Source organism: Capra hircus, chromosome 15, assembly GCF_001704415.2.
Source record: "Capra hircus breed San Clemente chromosome 15, ASM170441v1, whole genome shotgun sequence".
Taxonomy (NCBI): domain Eukaryota; kingdom Metazoa; phylum Chordata; class Mammalia; order Artiodactyla; family Bovidae; genus Capra; species Capra hircus.
The window spans coordinates 26,817,606-26,831,844 of NC_030822.1; the positions used below are offsets into that span (position 1 = coordinate 26,817,606).

The 14,239-nt window shown below is 52.0% G+C and overlaps 1 pseudogene; it reads left to right on the top strand.

Moving 5' to 3' along the window:
• LOC102176347 overlaps nt 1–14,239 on the top strand; it is a 35,079-nt pseudogene that overhangs the window by 1,601 nt on the left and 19,239 nt on the right.

Here is a 14,239-nt window from a genome sequence, read left to right on the forward strand (position 1 = left end):
ACGGCCTATTTGGTCAAGAAACCGATTTAGTGAATCAAGCCTAGCACTGCAGGAGACTTCCCTGGTGGCCCAGTGATTAAGAATTGTGCTTCCAATGCAGGGGATGCGGGTTTGATCCCTAGTCCCACAGGCCATGTGGCATCACAAAAAAATTTAAAAATAATTTAAAAAATATAATAAAAGTGAATCTAATAGAAATGAATTAAAATCTAAAAAAAAAAGATAAAATTACACACACACACAAAGAGGAAGCGACTGAAATAGAAAGAGAGGGACAAGAACGGAACTGACTAGGATAGGATAAACGTGAAGGTGAGAATGGAGGGCAGACAGCTGGGGAAAGTGTCACTCTGCAAAACTTCCAGTTTCCTGGGCTACTCCTTTGCTACACCCAGCTTTCAGAGCACACCAAGCTAAAATGCGCTTCTTACTGCGGCACTGGCAACAGTTTGAGAGCCACAAAGACCAAGCGCTGTGTTCTGTCTGTTTGGAATGTGAGGCCAGTGCCAGTGAGGAGGGCCAGGGTGGGCAGCCTCTGAGCTCGTGAGGCCTGTAGTGAATTAGAGATGAGTGGAGGGGGAGGCCTGGCCCAGATGTGCCCACCACCCCTCAAGACAGGCTTCTCTGAGCCCAGTTTGGCAGGAGGGGAAATGGGCTAATGAGACCTATTTCACAGGGTCGAGTGCTCTGTATCCACTTCATTCCTACACGGTCACGGAGCACTACTCTGCATGATCCTCGCTAGGCTCTGGGGACACAGAGAGGAACTGGCCGGGCACCAGCAGGGCGAGCAGAGTCTGGCAGGAGACAGATGTGGATATGGGAACAGAGGAACCCAGAGCCTGGGGGGAATGATCTGCAGGGGTGTGGGCAGGGCTTCCCAGAGGAGGTGACACCAGGGGAGGGCCTGAAATGGAAGCTGATGGCAGAGGAACTACTGACAGAGAGGCCAGCCAGAGCAGAGTAATGGAGGTAGCCTGGTAGCAGGGTTAAGAGGATGAGCAAGTTCTCTTCTGTGTGGCTGGAGCATGGCGGAAGTGGAGGGGGGAAACCTCAGTGGACTCTTGCTCCACCCCTGTTATAGGGGTTGAGTTCCAGCCACGCTGGTAACCAGGAGGCAGAGTAGTTAGGTGCACATTCTCTGAAATCAGATTACTGAGATCCCTTTCCTAGACCCATTTCCTACCAGCTGCATGACCTCAGGCAAGGCACTAAACCTCTCTGTGCTGTGGTTTCCTTGTCAGTGACATGACTTTAATGAAAGCCTTTACTTCTTGGGGTTGTGAAGATAAGATGGACTATTGCAGATAAAGGGCTTGACTGTAATCAACGTGGACTTTGATTTTTTTAACTTCCCCTGTTGTGTGGATTAGCTCTCCCTTGTGGCCAAAATGAAGAAAAGCGCCTCAAGAGAAAGGAGAAGCTGAAATAGAAGCAGGGCAGAGGGGAGGGGACCAAGGTAGTCCCGGTTTTGTTTCCATTCAGTCCTGGTGGATCTTTCTCCCAGGGCCCTACCCACTATTTGAGGGGCAGAGAGGGGTGGCTCGAGGCCATAGCCCGCATATCATGGCCACCCAGGAGTCAGCAGAGTCCAGGGTTCCCGGTCTGTCTTCTCTACGAAGGCCCCCGATCCCTGGATAGGAATCCCTCCTCAGCATGAAGACTCTTGGTCTTGCTTGATGGCTCCATATTCCTGGATTTTTCTGGAGAAGCAATTTCAGTAGGAACCTGGCCCCAGCCAAAACAAGTGGTGGCCCTTTTTTGGCAGGGATTGCAACCTTTGTCAGGAATCCAAGATGCAAAAACCTTTACTTGAGCAGCTACATGGGGCCCTTATTTTGGGCAGGATTCTCTTCCATCCTGGGTGCTTGGGAATGGAATTGCCTGCTTTATGATCATGGGCTTTGTTTCTGTTACATAGGCCAAGGGGAATGTATTCATGTCTGCTCAGACCTTGCGGATGCCTCTCAGAGGCACAGTTGAGATTACAAGCCAATGATAAATGGATAAACAAAATGCTTATACAATGGAATGTTGTGCAGCAGTAAAAATGAATGAGGTACTGATACAGGCTATTACATGGGTGAGCCTGGAAAACATTATGCTAACTGAAAGAGGCCAGACATAAAAGGCTGCATATCGTACAATTCTATTTACACGAAATGTCCAGAAGAGGCATATTCATAGACAGAGAAAGATTAGTGGTTGCCTGGGGTTAGGAGGAAAGAGAAATAGGGAGTGACCAGTATTGGGTATAGGATTTCTTTCTGGGGTGATGAAAACGTTCTAGAATTAGATAGTGGTAGTGGTTTCATAACCTTGTGTAGAAAACTACTGAGTTATACCCTTTTTAAAAGGTGAATTTTATGATATATGAATTATCTAACATTTTAGAAAATGTTAAAATATAGAAAGATTACAAGTTGGGAGCCAGCCTTCCTGAGTTCCAGTACTGGTTCAATCACCCTGGTGGCTGTGTATCCTGGGGAAACTCCTTAACCTCTCTGTGCCTTGGTTTGCTAATCTGAAAGTAGAGATAATGATGAACATACTTCTTTTTTTAATATTTATTTTTATTTATTTATTTGGCTGTGCTGGGTCTTAGTTGCGGTATGTGGGATCTTTAGTTGTGGCCTATGAGGACCTGGGCAGCCTGAACTGGGACCATGGTGTCTTAGGCACTGGACAACCAGGGAGTCCTGAACATACTTCTTCGTATTGTTGTTAACTGAACGAGTAAATGTTTTTTAAAGCACTTTAGGACAACACATAATAAGATGTCAATAAATATTAGCAATTTTCAGAGCCAGTGGCAGAGGGAGGGTGAAAATTTGGTCAGAATTACTCGGCGGGAAGATTGGAAGGTACATATTAATATAAATTTATCCTCAGCTGAAGGGCTTTTTTTCACCAGATTAAACCTGGGTTTATCAACCTTAGCTGTTATTGTTGCGGGGGCATCAGATAAAGGGGAAATTCCTCTTTCGCCCAGACTGAGGCTCCCCTGGTGGCTTAGACAGTAAAGAATCCGCCTGCAATATAAGAGACCTGGGTTCGATTCCTGGGTTGGGAAGATTCCCCTGGAGGAGGACACAGCAACCCACTCCAGTATTGTTGCCTGGAGAATCCCCATGGACAGAGGAGCCTGGCAGGCTACAGTCCATAAGGTCGCAGAGTCGGACATGACTGAGCAACTAAGCACCAGAGTGAGGGAGTGGGAGGAAGAGAGGGACAGCAAGGGGGGCCGGCTGGACCTGCGCGTCGCCGTTGCTCTGCAGGGCCACAGAAGCTTGGGGAAGGCCTGGAGGGTGAGCCCTGGCCTCTCCCCCGGTTGTGGTGCTGTGCATGCTCTCAGCGCTCCTGGGCGGCTCCGAGCAGACCGCCCTGCTGAGCAGGCCATGGGCCCGGGGCCTGACAGACGGGAGGCTGGCCTTCCTGCCCTACGACACGCTGCTCTTCACCTTGCCCTTCCATGACCGCTCCTATCGGGCCCTGGGCGCTGGCGGGCCCCTGCAGGAGGCGTGCGATGCTGTGCTGCCCATCAGCTTGGAGTCTAGCCTCAGAGACAAGGCCTTTGAAGCTTCTGGGGCAGATGGAGAGGCGGCTGAGCACCTGGAGCCAGAGCAGGTGGGTCGGCGCAGAGCATATGTGTGTGTGAGCGTGTGTGTGTGTGAGCATGTGTGTGTGTGAGTGTGTTTGTGTGTGAGCATGTGTGTGTGTGTGAGCATGTGTGTGTGTGAGCATGTGTGTGAGCATGTGTGTGTGTGAGTGTGTGAGCATGTGTGTGTGTGTGAGCATGTGTGTGTGTGAGCGCGCGCACGTGTGTGTGTGTGTCCATCTCATTCTTTCTCATCTCTCTCTCTCTCTCGGCCACTTTGTTGATTCTCCTTTTCTTGTGTCTCTCTTGCCCCCATTTTTCTGTCTTTAGCTCGGTTCCTCTGATTCCCATCTCCAGCCCATCTGCTCTTTCTCACACACATTCTTCCTCCCCTTCCCCACACTTCCCTAACACACTGTGGACGTCAGAAAGAGAGAGTGATGGAAGTATGGGAGAGCGGAAAGGTTTTCTGAAGTCACTGCTGTGGATCTGAAGAGTATGAATGGTTGGGGATGCGGCTGCCGGGCTAGTTTTGATTCACAGGACTCAGGTGCCTGAGTCTCTCCCAGGATGGCTGCTTCCTGGTGATAAGAAGCCAGTAGTGCCTGGAGGTGGTGATGGGAATTCGGATGATGAGGGAGGGTCATTCTACCAGTCATTCATCTGACAAATGTGGGTTGAGTCCCTTTCACATGGCTCTGTGCCAGGCATCAAGGATGTGAGGATGGGTAGACAGCCTTGGCCTTCAAGAAGTTTCCATTCTGTTAGGGTGAGACTGACGATAACCAAGCAACTTAATAAACAAATTCAAGTAGTGACTGTGTCATCAAGAAAGTAAAATAGGATAAAGTGACAGAGAGTAACTGGGATGGAGTAGTGTCAACAAGACACAGGACAGGCAGAGAAGCTCACGTGGAGGAGGCAGCACTTGAGCTGAGTTTTGAATGATAGGAGACGGCCAGGTGAAGATCTGCATGGCAAGCAACCAAGCAGGGGAAACAGCAAGCGCAAAGGCCCAGAGGCAGAGTGAGCAACAGTGGCCAGGGAAACAGCTGTGGGAGTGTGGAGTGGGGGGACTGTCATGAGTGATGGGGAGAGGGCTCCGAGGTGGGCTTGGGGCCCAGTCATGTGAGGCTTTGTAAAGTGGGTAAGGCATCTGAAGTTATCACGAGTGAAATGGGAGACAACCAGCAAGGTTTATGTAAGAAATGATTTATGTTTTTTAAAAAAACATGGTTTGCTTGCTTTGTGGCGAGTGGTCTGAAGAGGGCTGGGTGAAGCAGGAAGGCCCTTGGGAGGCTCCTGTGTCATTCAGGTAAACAGTGAAGGGGGTTTGGACCCAGCTGGCAGGAGTAGAAGTGGTGAAAAGTCAGTTAGATTGGGAACAAATTCTGATATAAACCTAAAAAGATTTGATGATAACTGAAGAGAGAGAGAGAGAGAGAGACAGGAACTGGGAATCAAGCCTAGGCTTGCGAAACTGGACAGGTGGTAGTTCCAGTTCTCCAAATTTGGGAGGAATGGGGTTTGGTGCAACAGAGCCACGAAGAACCTTGCAGACCTGGGAGTTTGTTTTAGAAGCATCAGGTAAGCGGCGAGAGTGGTGGTGGTGGTCGTGGAGATGGTGAGGCTTCTGAGTGGGGACTGAGGTCATGGGACTAAAGAGAGGCCTGTGTTGTGGATGGGAAGGGGGTGGTGATTCAAACAATTACTGAGGGCAGGAGAGCCAGGACTCAGAACATCTGGGAGCCTATGCCGGGGGTTATGGAGCTGAAAGGCCCTCTTCCTCAGGTGTCCCCGCTCTTTGGAACCATCTGTGATGCTGTTGTCCTGCTGGCCCACGCCCTGAGCCGCTCTGAGAGCCATGGGGCAGGACTCTCAGGGGCCCACTTGGGGGACCACACAGGGCCTCTGGATGTGGCTGGCTTTAGCCAGAGGATCCGGACAGATGAGAAGGGGAGGAGGCTGGCTCAGTACGTCATTTTGGACACAGGTGGTCGGGGAAGCCAGCTGGTTCCCACCCACATCCTGGACACAGACCCATGGCAAGGGAAACCCCTGAACAGAGCTATCCACTTTCCAGGAGGAGCCCCTCCAGCTTGCAACTCCAACTGCTTGTTTGACCCTAATACACTATGCATAAGAGGTAATTCATCATTTATCCATCCACCCATCCACCCATCCATCCATCTGTCCATCCATTCATCCATTCATCCATTTCTCCATAATCCGTCTATCCCTCCATCATTCATTCACTCATCCATCCATCCATCATTCATCAAGGCTCTCCATGTGGACAGTCATGTGAGGAGCAGGAGCAAGGAAGAGACTTGACCTGCCGCTGAAAAGACTGAACCAGGTGTTGTGAAGCTCCAGGGAAGCCTAGCAAAGCCACCCCTCAGCCCAGCAAGCTAAAGCATTTGTAGAGCACGTTCCCACCTCTCAGCTCTCCTAAACTTCACCACAGTTTTGAGACAAGGACACTATCCTCTAAGGGCCCCAGTGGAGAACTGAAGCTCAGAAAGTTTAGGTAACTTGCCTAAGGTTACACGGGGGGTCCCAAGACTATCAACTCCAAGGGCAAGATTCCCTTTAGCTTATGACCACTGGGGCGTGTGAGACATGAGACCCACACATTCTCATTTCTGACATTCATCCACCCAGGCTTTGATCTCTGATGAAATTGCACTGACACACAAGTGCACAGGTGGAGATGAGCACACTCCTACATGTATACCAAATGTACCCACATTTCCTTATGCACACTTAGTTGCGGTGACTGCTGTTGGGGGGTAAGTTCAGGTCGGCCAGGCTTGCTTACATCCTTGTCTGCCCCAAACCTTCAGCAGCCACCCCCTACCCCATAACCCAGACCCTGCTGTCCTTCCTGCCCCATCTCCTGACACTGTTCCTCTTTGTCTTTCCCCCAAAACACGACACCCTTTCCAGCCTCCCTGAGCATGTGTGTTTTCCTCATCCTGGAATGCTCTGGCCTTGCCTGGCTAAATCCTTGTTTTCCTTCCAGAATAACTCTCCAGTCTGAGCCATGGGGCAGGGGGGCGGGGGGTGCGGTGTGTGTGCAACCACTGTGCTCCCCACAGTCCCTGGGGGCATAGCTTCCTAGGGTGTGTGTCCCGTGTTGGGGAGACCAGTACCATCTGTCCCCAAACTAATCATAGGAGGTCACACAAAGAAACTTTCACCCAGTTGTTTCTTTGCCTCTCTTTTCTTTTACAAATATTGACTGAGGATTTACTGGGCATCAGGCACGGTGCTCAGCCCCAGGGAAGGAGGAATGAATGAAACATTGTCCCTGCACTGGCTTAGAGCACCTGCCCTTCACCCCCAGGACACGGTAAGCTCCATCACGGTGCTGGCAGTGACTCTGGATCTTATCCGCTGTTGTATCTTCCGTTCTCGGCACTGAACGCAGCACACAGCACTCTAGAAATGTTTGCTGAGGGATTCATTGAATGAATGAGCAAACTCCTGGCAGAGGGTAAAGTCTGTGAGCCAGGGCTGGTGGAGGTGTTTATGAAGATCGCTATCAGCCTCTGGCTGCCCCTGTCAAAGTTTTGGCCACATTGTATGGTGTTATCTCTGCTGTCCTTGTCTCTGCCACCAGACGGAAGTCCCTGGAGAGTGTAGCCTGGGGCTGGTCTTCAAGAACACCAGCTCTAGGAGGGCAGGGATGATGCTTCATTCAGGTTTCTGCTACCGCTCAGCAGCCCCTCTTGCCTGGATGCCTAGATGGTGTCTTCAACTTGACATTGTCTGAAACTGAACTCCGGATCTGCCCCCAGCCTCCTCCCATTTTCCTCCCCAGGATTTCCCACTGCAGGTGACGGCAACCCCATCCTCCCTAAGGCTCAGGTACCCTCGTCTCCCCACACCCAGGCCCAGCCTATCAGAACACCCTGGGGGCTCCATCTTTAGAATTTGCCCAGAAGCAGAGCCCTGCTCACCACTCCCCTGCCTCCTCCCTGGTCCAGACCCCATCATCTCTTGCTGGATTACCACAGCAGCCTCCCAACAGGCCTCTGTGCTTCTGCCCTTGTCTCTGGACCTCACAATGGCAGTTGGAGGATCTTCGGAAAATATTTAATAGATCTGGCTTTCCCCTGCTCAGAGCCTGCAGAGGCTCGCCTCGCCTAGAGTACGGCCAGAACCCTTGCCACCCTTGGCTCCCTGCCCTCCATCTTCCTCCCATTGAACACACCAGCCACGCTCCTGTTTCTTTGTGTTTGCTTCTCCCTAGACCTGGACGGCTTTCCTGTCTACGCTTCCTCCCTTACCTCCTCCAGATCAGGAGTCAAGCCTCCTTCCTGGGTGAGGGGCAGGGCGGATGGTGGTTGGGAACCTAGGCTCTGCCACTCAGAGGCAGTTTCCTGTCTTTCTATTTCCTCTTGCATGGAATTGTGATCATGACCATACGTACTTCCAGAGGTCACTGTGCAGAATAACTGAGTTGAAATATGTGACATCCTCAGAACAGGTGTTTAGTGCAGTACAATATACAGGAGTATAATAAATGGGCTTCCCTGGTGGCTCAGTGGTAAAGAATCCACCTGTTAATACTGGAGATGCAGGTTCAGTCCCTGGGTCAGGAAGATTCCCCTGGACAAGGAAATGGAAACCCACTTCAGTATTCTTGCCTGGAGAATCCCATGAACAGAAGAGCCTGACAGGCTACAGTCCGTGGGGTCGCAAAAGTGTTGGGCAAAACTTAGCAACTAAACAACAGAATAATAAGTGCTGCAAGCTATTTGCTGCTGTTGCTATTATCAGGACTAAAACTGGAGGAGGCTCATCTCATCAGAGGGCATACGGACAGTGCTGTCCCTCAGCAAAAGGAAGGAAGGGAGGGAGGCAAGGAAGGAAGAAGAGATAGTCCCCCACTTGCGTGACAGTGGAGATCATTATCCTCTCTCCAGAACAGGGCCTGGCATTTTGCCACCTTGCCAGCCCAAGCTGATGCTGGAGTTGCCCAAGTGGCCCTCCCCACCCTGCCCAGCAGGCCCAGGAAGACTTTGCACACCCAATCCTGACCCTGCCCAGCAGTCCCAGGAAGACTTTGCACACCCAATCCTGACCTTGCCCAGCAGGCCCAGGAAGACTTTGCACACCCAATCCTGACCTTGCCCAGCAGTCCCAGGAAGACTTTGCACACCCAATCCTGACCCTGCCCAGCAGTCCCAGGAAGACTTTGCACACCCAATCCTGACCTTGCCCAGCAGTCCCAGGAAGACTTTGCACACCCAATCCTGACCCTGCCCAGCAGTCCCAGGAAGACTTTGCACACCCAATCCTGATATGAGAGCTAGAGAGATTAAGATTCAGTGTAAGATTCAGGCTCTTCCAAAAGTCAAAGTGAATGACACTGAACAGGGCTGCTGAAATAGGTAATGAGCAGCGCATGGTGGGGGTTATGTAAGAAGCAGAGTAATCACTGATAGGGATCTACCATTTTTATTCAGTATCTCGCCTGTCTAGCCCCTGTGTAAGGTGCCCAGGGGCCCCAAGTTGAATAAGAAACAGGCCCTGCTGTCCAGCTGCTCTGTCTAGTGGGAAGAGCCCAGCATCCTGGCAGATGAGGGTCAGAGTGTAGGATAGTCATGGGGTCTGTGCAGGGTCTGTGGGGCCCCTGCGGCCAGGAGCCTGAAGTGAGAACCCTAAGAGCAGTGCTGGGAATCAACTGCGTGTGTGATGGCCAGGCCACAGTCCAGGGCCATTCTTTGCCTTCCCCTGGAGGGCTGGCACTGGACAGGAGTGTGTCCCCATGTGCCAGTAGGTGCAGGAGCTGAGTGAAGCGGCTGAGCGCCTGTGTGGTTGTTAATTACTGTTGGGACTCATGCCGCCCCTGCTTCCCGCACAGGTGAGCAGCCCCCCGGAGTCCTCCTTGTACTGGCCCTGGCCTGTGTCCTGGGGCTGGCCGGCAGGGCCCTCACTTGCCTCATCAGATAAGATCCTGGTCTCCTGAGCCTTGCTCTGCCCTCTGTGCCCCCAACCCTGCTGGGCCTCCCGGCTGTGTATACAGCCCTGGCATCTGCAGGGAGCTTCATCCCAATCTTCATCCCGACCTCAGGACAACCCACCCTCCTGTCCATCTTAGAGCCTTGGTCAGGGCCCTGTCAAAGTTGGCATGCCTCTTGGGATTTAGAGAGACCTGAGGAAGAAGCCTGGGACCTTGGACAAGACTCCATCCTTCCTGAAGTTTGGGCTACACACCTATGTATTGAGGGCTTGGTCAGGATGACCCCAGAGTTCTTCAGCTTTGAAAACAATCGTCTGCGTCTGAAGTCCTCTGTACTCCCTGAGCCTCAGCTACATCCAAGAGGGACAGCCCTCTGCCCCCAGGCGGGTTGGAAACACCGAGGCTGGGGACCAGAAGACACATCAGGCCTGGGGTCCATCCAGCCCAGAGCCAGATTGAGGGGCTCCGAGGGGTAGTGCTCAGTGGTGCCCTCTCAGCCCAGTAGGGACTGATGGGGGGGACAGGCAGGGAAATGGGGAGGACCAGGAGGGCTCTGGGTCAGAGACAGCTCTGAGGAGCCAGATGGGAGTGACGACAGCTCCATCTTCTCTGTGCTACACTTTGCTCACCTCCAGATGGAGCATCCGGCAGCTGCAGTTGGTGCAGGGCCCCCACCGGGAGGCCTTGCACCTTCATCCAGCAGCCCCTGAGCAGACATGTGGGTAGGCAGGCACCAGGCTGCTGCAGCAGGCGCCAGGCTTGGGGGGGGGATTCCGCTAGGAACCAGGCTAGGGGGGGCCAGGCACCAGTCTTGGTTGGGGGGCAGGCACCAGGCTGGGGGGTGGGCAGGGCATGGACAGAGCTGCTCTAGCTGTTGACCACACCTATTGCCTCCAGAGGCTGCAGATGGACAGTGTGAGTGAATCAAGAAATATGGCAGATGGCGGGAGTCTGAGGTCTGTGGCTCAGCGGTCAGCAAGGAGCCTACCGGCCCTCCAAGAGCCCACCAACATGGCTCTGTACCAGGTGAGGGCCTCTGCCACCCCCAGGCCCAGGTTTTGAGAGCTCTTGTCAGTTTGGGAGAAGCTGAGAGAACCCAGCATCTCTGTATGCCCCACTCCTGCTATGACATAGGAAACTGAGGCTGAGGGACAGACAGTGACTCTTCTGGGTCCCACAGCAAGTCCGCAGCAGCGCTAGAAGTGGGAAGCAGACTCCCAACTCCCAGTCACCCATGTTTTGTGACCTGACCTTGGGAAACAACCAGTCCCCGGCCACTTGGACCCAGGCATTGCTGGTGTGAGTCTGGCCCGGGACCTCTCTCAGCACTGGGCCAACTGGGCTTTGGAAAGGGGTGGTGCGGTCCGGGGTCCCCTAGGCCCTGAGTGTGGGGCAGCACCCGGGCCCAGGACAGCCTCTGGACAGAGCCTGGGTCACCAGCTGACAGGACAGAGGTGAGACCAGTCAGATACTAAAGTTGCTGAGGACACTGATTTCTCCAGAGCTGGCTTCTCAAATCCAGCGATTAACTGATCTCTGACTCTCCTGTTCTCTGTCTCACGGTGGATGAAGCGGGTTAATAGTTTCTACAGGAAGCCACATGAGGCTCGTGCTCCTTCTTTCCACCTTCTCCCTTGGAGAATCCCATCTTTTTTCTCTTCTGCTGAAAGGAGGCTTTCAGGATGTACAAAACATGTTTTGACTGCTCCACGGACAGCACTTCGGGCCAGGCTGAGGAGGCAGGAATCCACCAGTGATGAGAGGAGAGAGGGTGAAGATTACAGAAAGTTCTGGGCGAGGACTGAGCCCCAGCTTGAGGGGCTCTGCCTCTCTCACCCTCCCCTCTTCCCCTAGGGTCTCTGGGTCACAGAGCCACCCTCATTTCGCTGGGTTTGGAATGTTGCAGGTGCCCAAGGCCAGGAGCTAACATGTTTTCTCTCCACAATCTTGTTAGCCTTCTTCATGTAGGTGAAGATATCATCCTGGCTTTATAGAACTGGGACATGAGGCTCAGAGAACTGAAGTCCCTTGTCCAAGGTCACAGAGCTAGAAAGTGGTGGAGTAAGGACTGGATCTCGGGTCTGTCAGCTGAAGGAGACAAAGTCTGACTTTTTGTTTCTGATGCCCAGGCTCTTCCTGGCTTGGAGCACACCGAAAGCACACACATATGGGGAAGAAGCTGAGGCTGAGAGAGGTGGAGGAGTTGACTCCAGTTGGGGACCAGCAGTGGATAAACTTTTGCTGTCTTTTCTTAAACCGGGAGAGCGGGTGTGGCTGAAGAGATTTGAAGGGGAAACAGCCCCTGAGCTGCGGCCAAGCTGCCTTAGGGTCCTGAGATAGGTAGGGCAGAGGGCATGGAGGGTGGGCTGCAGAGGGGTGCTGTCAGGAGACCCCTACCAATCTGGATTGGTCCCTACTCAATGCAGAAGCTTCTAGCCTCCAAAAAGGAAGGGCTTACTATTATCATGATCACTGGCCTGTTGTCATGACAGATATGCACCATCACTTCAGCATTCCACACCAGCATCCCCCATGTCATACCCCCAGCCCATATGATCATCACCGTGACTACCAGGGGCACAGACATCTCCACCACTATCATCACAGGGTACGATCAGCACTGCTGAAGGACCTCATCTTGTACCTTTCATCCCTCCATGCATCGTTCATCCGTCCACTGTTTTTTGAGCACCTTTTATGCTCTGGGCTTTGGGGGCACAGCAGTGGAGAAGAGAAACAGGATCCCTTCCCTCGGGGAACTTGCAGCCACTTGTCATCACTACTCATATAAGCCCCTTCACCTCTGAGATTATCACCATCCTGAGAAGCACTGTGGGATGGAGGGCAGAGCATGAGATTTGAGTCAGGAAGATCCCAGATGGGATTCTGCCTCCCTAGGACACTTAGTTTTCCTGTAAAATGGAGCTAATGAAATGGGAATTAGGAGGGCTTCCCTGGTGGTTCAGACAGTAAAAAATGCAGGAGTCCTAGGTTCAATCCCTGGGTCGAGAAGATCCCCTAGAGAAGGGAATGGCAACCCACTCCAATATTCTTGCCTGGAGAATCCATGGACAGTGGAGCCTGGCAGGCTACAGTCCTTGGGGTCACAAAGAGTCAGACACAACTGAAGCAACTTAGCACACACAGAGAGAGTATATAGAAAAACCTAGAACTGTCTCTGGCAAGAAGAGTGCCTTTAGTAAATGGTGAATTTTATTATTATTTCCAACATCATGTCATCTGAAATCAGATTCAGAGAGATTAAGTGATTAGAGATTAGGTTAGACATTCCCCAGTGGGTATCTTACAACTGAGACGTGTAGATGCTTCTTAAAAGAGAAGGTCCTATATGTGGTCAAATGAGTTTAGAAATTGCTTGGCTTAGGCACAGGACTTCTCAGAACATTTAATGAGTCTGTTTTGGTTATCTATGACTGTGTAACAACTTATCCCAAAATTAGTGGCTTAAAACATCAACCATTTTATAATATCTTACAATTTTGTGGTAGGAAATTTGAGCAGGGCTCAACCAAACTGTTCTTCTGTTCCACTTGGCCTTGACTGGGGGTTACTCAGTGGGTTCTTGATGCCTTGGCTGGGTGGTTAGAAAAGCGTACTCAACAGAACTTGCTTCTCCACTCAGTATAGTCTCAGGGCCTCTCCATATGATCTCACCAGTGGGGTGACTTGGGATGGAGGGACTTCTTATGAACACTCAGTCCTCCAACAAAGAGGGCTCCAAGAAACAGGAAATGGAAGCTGTCAGTCTCTTAAGACCCGGACCCAAAACACACAAGTTCACTTCAGCCATGTTCTACTGGCCAACGCAGATTCAAAGGGAGGGGTCAGAGGCCCAGCCTCTTGATGGCAGCAGGGTTAAAGGATTTGAAGCCATTCTTACCTCATCACATATACTAGTCAGCATGCAAACCTCTAGGGAGGTAGGGAGAGTGTTCAGGTTCCCTCACTTAGCTGACCCCTGAACTGTATCTGAGAGGAAAGCCATGCCAGACAGTGTTTCCTCTTTCCTGCTCGGGCAAATGCTAGCCTAGCTGGCGGGGCTCGAGTTCTCTGACCTGCTGGGCTGCTTTCTGCTTGTTCCTGATCCCTTCGGTTCTTCTCCTCATCTGTCTCTGAGTCTTGGGGAGAGATTTCACAGTTTTACGGGCCATGATGTCACTTAGGTGGAGAATAGGCCTAGATCCATAATCTGTGGTGTATTGAGTTATTCATCCATGATGCTTCCATGCCCTCATTCCACTGGCTCATCCATCTGTCCATCCATCATCCACCCGTCCATCCACTCATCCTTTATCTACTCCATCCATTCATCCATCCGTCCACCCATCACTTCCATCCAACATTTCTGAGGCCTCTCTGTGTTCAGCCCTGTGCTGGGTTCTAAGTACAGGGGCCAGATGTCCACCCTTTGAGAGTCCCCAGGGGCTGCTAAGGTGCTCTTGTGCTGGAAGATGTGGGAGCTGCAGCATGAGAACATCACCACCTTCCGGGGCTTCTTCATGGCTGCTGGGTTAGTGCTCTGGTGTTGGAGCACTCCGCTCAGGGCAACCTGGAGGACCTGCTGAGGAATGAGGCTCTGAGGCTGGACTGGACCTTCAAGGCCTCCCTGCTGCTGGATTTGATCCATGTGAGAACCCTTCCCAGGC